The sequence below is a fragment of the Alligator sinensis genome, unplaced genomic scaffold (genome assembly GCF_000455745.1).
Source record: "Alligator sinensis unplaced genomic scaffold, ASM45574v1 scaffold721_1, whole genome shotgun sequence".
NCBI lineage: Eukaryota > Metazoa > Chordata > Crocodylia > Alligatoridae > Alligator > Alligator sinensis.
Genome location: NW_005841857.1, coordinates 3,261,144 through 3,265,925, shown reverse-complemented (window position 1 = coordinate 3,265,925; position 4,782 = coordinate 3,261,144).

The window sequence follows — 4,782 nt, the reverse complement described above, 5'->3', positions numbered from 1 at the left end:
CCGCTCGGTGAGTGACAGGGATCATGCCAGGTGAACTTGTTCTTCTGGGAACATGCCCTGCGTAACATCTTTATGAAAAATCATAATTAAATAAACATTGTTCCACCTAAAAGACGCAAAGGTGAAAATTCAAATTAAATGTGCTTTTCACTAGACGTTCAGGCTGAATTATAGTGACAGCTTTACTTAGGTAATGTCAGTCCCGACGAAACATCATTGACTTACCGGGCTTATAACACAAATGAATTTGGAGCCTCCTGCCTGCCTAAATTGTCCCGGCAGCCTCAAAGGCCACAACAGCTTTTTTCACAGTTGTTTCATCGGACACAGAAACCCCATGCTACAATAAAGACGGGCAGCGTTCTGCCATAGAGGTGGCTGCACGTCACTGTGCAGTGGCGGGAGTAATCGGCATCTGTGCTTCAGTTCAATGAAGCGGTGTGTGGCTTTTTGGGAAGAGAGGTGCTGCACACAGAAAAGTAGAACACGGGACAGAACTGCCATTAGCCGTGATAAACACCACCGAGTCTTTCCTCAACTGTTCTTGGGAAGCGGATGTAGGTAGGAACGGGTAGGCTAGAGGGCCACCTCACCGTCCCCTGGTAAGCAACTTAGTTTCCCAAATGAATGAATGCAATGACATTACCACTCACCTGGAGTCCCCATAGGAGTTGCCACCCAGGGTCCCTATAGGATGTGTCCTATGGAGACATGCTGCTAGAGCGGAGCAGGGGCTAGCACACCTAAGGGGAGGAAGCAGCATCCATCAGTGCAGCATGGCCCCTGTCTAGGCTTATCGGTGGTGCCTTTTCCTGGGAACCCTAGAGACTTGCAAAGCTGGGAGCCTTCAAACTCCTCTCCCCAGAAGGGACAAATCTCCTGAATGCTCAAGCTCTCTTCTCTTCTTTCCTGCGCTAGAGAAGAGGAACCTCACAGATCACTGCCTCCTTAAAAATAAACCCCTCTGGGTAGCAAATGAACAGTTGAGGACACAACCGAGCGATGGAAGTGAAGGGCAAGTAAACTGGAATTAGACAGCTATAACCTATGAGCACCACTCCTGCTGATCATCACTGACACATGACTCTCCCTGGCTGCCGTCACTTTTGGGACAGGGATCATCTCTTTGTTACATGTTTGTACAGCACCTCCCCGTAATGGGTCCTGGCCTCTGGGAGAGACCGCAATACGTGGAGTAAATAATAGTAAGTAATTGGGAAACAAAAGGAGGGGAAAGAGAAGGATCTACAGACAAGAGGTAGAGAAGCCAAAGATAAAAAAAGTGGAAAGCTGTGGACAGAAAGAGAGGTGGAAAATAACCCAGGTGGAAATAGAAAAGATCAGAGTCCATTATGCATCTAAGGGCAGGACAGCAGGAAGATGCATCAGCCCAATAGCAGAGCTATTCCGTGTCAGGAATTAATCGTAAAAAGTACTTACCCGTATAATTAAAGAGAGCCTACCCAAAGCCTAATGAAAGACACAACTCTGAGCAACACACTGCAGGTAGCACTGTAATTAAACAGCAAAACAAAGCTGGGTAGGGAGGAAATTAGTCTGAAATTGCTCAAGCATGAGACAAAACATCAGACTCACACAAATATCCTCAATCCGTCTGTTAGAATGGGCCACCTCAGTCATGCCCCTCCCCGAGCTGCTTTATTAGCTAACCTAACACTTCTTCTAAAAAACAAAACATATTAAATGAGTTTCCTGTCTCCTGTGACAAGACAAAGCCAAGATGAAGCCACGCTCTGGCTGTGGCTGTGGCAACCAGGTCATTAGACGCCTGATTTCTATCCTTAACACCCTGGGCTCTGACCCCGCAGGTCTGAAAAGGTAAGCAAAGTCAAGCCTGGGCTACAAATGAAACAGAAAATCAGGGGGCATCAGAAGGAACCCATTCTCTCTTCCCACAGTCACTTTTGGGCCCACATCCCAATCTAAGCATCAACTGGGTGAGGCTCTGTTCCCCCGGGCACCACCCGGGGTTACTAGGAATAATGGCCACAAATTGTTAGAGAGAAGGTTCAGGCTGGACATCAGGAGACATTACTTTACAGCTAGGGTTGGAAAGCTCTGGCATGGGCTCCCAAGGGAGGTGGTGCTCTCTCCTACCTTGGGGGTCTTCAAGAAGAGGCTGGACAGATATTTGGCTAGGGTGATATGACCCCAGCACCCGTTCCTGCCCAGGGCAGGGGGTCAGACCTGATGATCTGTTTAGGTCCCTTCTGACCCTAAGCGCTATGATACTATGAACTACCTGAGCTCTTGAAGAAATAATCTATGTATTGATTCCATGCTGTTGAAGAACCAGGAAAGCTCATTGACAGTCTCACAGCATATTTCCCAGCAGCAAAAATGTTAAGCCCACTACCAAACCTTACTAGGGGTTGAAAATGGTACCTAGCTAGTGTGCCTGCCTCCCCCACAGTTTCTTTTAATATTTCACTGGCTGCCCTGAACAACTGTATGGTGTTGCTTGTGAGCTGTCAAACAGCTGCTCAATAGAAATGAAGAAGCAAGCCAGTCACTCCTGGCTAAGAGCTTTGAAATGAGTTTTGAGGTATTGTTTCCTAACCAAAAAGGTGTCATTTTGTTAAGTACAGTCAAAGAGCCCAAGGCTGAATCAATTAAATCTTGTCAGATTAGTGTAAACTGCGGCTATTGAACCGATAAGCAAGTGAACAGACATTCACTTTTCATTCCGGAAATGAAGTCACATGCCTGCCGTGGCCCAGGACACAGGTTGGGGGGTGCTAGAGCATACCTCCCTGCTTTGCTGGAGCAGACAGCTTGGGCCAACACTAGCTTGCCCACCCTGCAAAGCATCCTGGGATGCTGGGGGACTGTGAGTTAACTTGAATCTGGAGAGGATCTGGAACAGAAGTTCCATAAGCTCATTTAACCTAAATCAGTTAAGCCTGATACTACATCCATCAAGGTTTATCTTAAACTGGCTTTGGCCATTTTGAAAACAGTTTATGTGCACTGAACTTCTGTTGTGTTACCAGTTTCCAATCACCTATGCTGGTTTGTGTCTAATTTGTGCCCCTAGCCTTAGTTTCTAATAACAACCAGGACAGTCTACACACACACACATTCTCTGTGCCTTTAATACTGGAGTACGTTGCAATGATTCACAATTATAAGAGCTATTCTGCAATACAGGCACTAAATACTCATTTGACTTAGAACCCTGAGCCAAGGGGAATTCCTAGGCATCCCCAACTCTAACCTCCCCTCTTTGGAGAAGGCAGCTTAATTTGATATGAAACAGTTTTCTTTTTATCTCAAATCAATGCAAGCCTGCTGCTTTGGAAAGAAATACTTCAGATTCTACCAGCATGCTATGTTATCCAACAAGCTTACACAAGTAGCAGCTGCAAAAAATTGTGCCCGAGTAAAGGAAAGTCCAACAACCAACAAGTTCTGGCAGAGGTTAGAACAAAGTGCATGGGTCCAAAAACGTAGTAAATGTCAGTAGACCTAAAATTCCCCAGCTTGTGTTCCAAGTCACAGAACAGTATTATTGTTCTGACGCCGTAGCCTAAAATCATTAATAACCAACATTCAGTGCCTCGCAGTCATTGAAACCAGCTGCCTAAACTGAACACAGGGGGATTCTTCCGCTTTGCAGAAAGCCAAGGATAGATATCTAACAAAATACATCAACACAAAATACATAGATTGCAATAAACCTGGGGAAACCAATGATTATATCTGCAGCATAGTAGATAAGCTCTGAAATATGAACACTTCCAGAGCAGAGCAAACATCAGTTCATTAGAAAAAAATCTATGCAATATGGTAATGAGGGCTGAAAGTGTTCCTGAATTATTAGGTCTCTTGCTTGCCATAGGCAGATTTTCATTTATTTCTAACACAATTTCTTCTCACATACCTTATGTAGAAGTGCCCCCTCCTGCACGATCAGCCTTAGGGTTTACAGTTTCTGGCCTGCTCTGTACCCTCCTCCGACACAAATTCTTCTAAGCTGCAAGTAAGACTCGTGAGAAAGTCTGGACCGCTGTTACTACGTAGATCATGGGCTTTCCAAGTCTTGGGGATCATGTCCAACATGCCTCATCCCTTACTGAGTGGTGCTGGTTAGAACTCAGTGGGCTACACTAAATGAGAAGTCCTGGTAAGGGAAGACATTAAAAAGTACTGTTATAGAACCACTTACCTACTCATAAGTGATTTTAAGCCAGAAGATAGGCAAAGTAAGGCACTCATCCCCCCACAAATGACTTTTTGCATTATTGGAATTGAAAAGCTCATCCTTCCAAAGCCTTGGGCCCTGGACACTGTGTATAGAGGCTATGAAAGACTCAGCATAGTAGATCGTGCATTCGCCCAGGGTCCAGTGAAATGAAGGCAAAACTCCTGGTCACATCAGTGGGCACAGGTTTGGTCCTGTAGTTCTTATGTTGTTTCTGTACAGACAAGTAAGCGGTGCTCCAATACATGCAATACTGAGTTAAATTGACTTTCCTCAAACTGCCAGGAAGTAATGTTCTAGTTGTATAACCAGTAAATTCACAGTAGTTAATTACTGCGAGAGGTTGGGGTTTTTTTTCTTATTCCACTCCAAATTACAACTCTGCTCTAGAATACAACTCCCTTGCAAGCCACCAGCTACCCACCCATCCACCCACCCACTGCCAGATCTAAAATTGTTTTCAACAAGGTAATAATAAAAAAGCACTTATATAGCTCTGCATTCCTAGAGTGCTGTGCAACTACAAGTTAATCCCTCAAAAACCTTTGTGAGGTTGG